The following is a 1,147-nucleotide window of genomic DNA, read 5'->3' as shown; positions in this document are numbered from 1 at the left end:
GTTGTTTAATTTGTTCGCTGGTGTGTACATTCTGGTTTAAGAAATCTTTATTGGTTTGCTGTTGAGAACCTATGAAGTTCTCCATCATGATTTCCAAGTTGGATTTCCTAGGAACATTATTGTTAGGTGTGGATGGGGTCGGCTTTTGATATCCAGGGGGTATAGCTGGGGCTTGACTGGGAGCTTGTCCTGGTGCGTATAAAGCATTATTGCTCTTATATGAAAAATTAGGATGGTTCTTCTAGTTTGAGTTATAGGTATGCGAGTAGGGATTTCCTTGAGCATAATTCACTTGCTCTGCTTGGATTCCTATTAGGAGTTGACAATCTGCAGGAGTGTGACCTTGGATTCCACAGACTTCACAATTTTGAGCTGCGGCAACCACGGTGGCTGGAGGTGATACATTTAAACTTTCAATTTTCTGGGCCAGAGCATCCACTTTTGCATTAACATGATCAAGGCTACTTATCTCGTACATGCCACTTTTCGTTTGAGGTTTTTCTACCATTGTTCGGTCGCTTCCCCACTGATAATGGTTTTGGGCCATGCTCTTGATAAGTTGATAAGCATCGGCGTAAGGTTTATCCATAAGCGCACCACCTGCGGCGGCGTCTATTGTTAACCTTGTTATATAAGAGACCATTATAGAAGGTATGAATTACTAATCAGTCCTCTAAACCATGGTGTGGACAAAGTCTCATCATGTCTTTGTATCTTTCCCATGCTTCGAAAAGAGACTCGTTATCTTTCTGTTTAAATCCATTTATCTGGGCTCTCAACATAGCTGTTTTGCTTGGAGGAAAATATCGGGCAAGAAAAACTTTCTTCAACTCATTCCATGTGGTGACTGAGTTGGAAGGAAGAGACTGAAGCCATCTTCTAGCTTTATCTCTTAACGAGAAGGGAAAAAGACGAAGTCGAATCGCCTCTGAAGTGACACCATTAGCTTTAACAGTATCAGCGTATTGGACAAATACGGATAAATGAAGGTTTGGATCCTCGGTAGGATTTCCAGAGAATTGATTTTGTTGCACTGCTTGTAACAACGAAGGTTTAAGTTCGAAGTTGTTTGCTTCGATTGCGGGTGGAGCAATACTCGAATGCGGCTCATCTTGCGATGGAGCGGCGTAATCTCGAAGAGCACGAG

The 1,147-nt window shown here is 42.3% G+C and overlaps 1 non-coding gene across 1 annotated transcript; it reads left to right on the top strand.

Annotated features, from left to right (window-relative positions):
* Nucleotides 1-675: 675 nt before the first annotated feature.
* Nucleotides 676-782, top strand: LOC127099710 (small nucleolar RNA R71). Its single transcript, XR_007794186.1, has one exon. It is a non-coding gene; the product is annotated as a small nucleolar RNA R71 (small nucleolar RNA).
* The last annotated feature ends 365 nt before the right edge of the window (nt 783-1,147 follow it).

The sequence above is a fragment of the Lathyrus oleraceus genome, chromosome 6 (genome assembly GCF_024323335.1).
Source record: "Lathyrus oleraceus cultivar Zhongwan6 chromosome 6, CAAS_Psat_ZW6_1.0, whole genome shotgun sequence".
In the NCBI taxonomy this organism is placed as follows: Eukaryota; Viridiplantae; Streptophyta; class Magnoliopsida; order Fabales; family Fabaceae; genus Lathyrus; species Lathyrus oleraceus.
The sequence above is the reverse complement of the archived record's forward strand: the minus strand, read 5'-3'. Positions and strand labels throughout refer to the sequence as shown.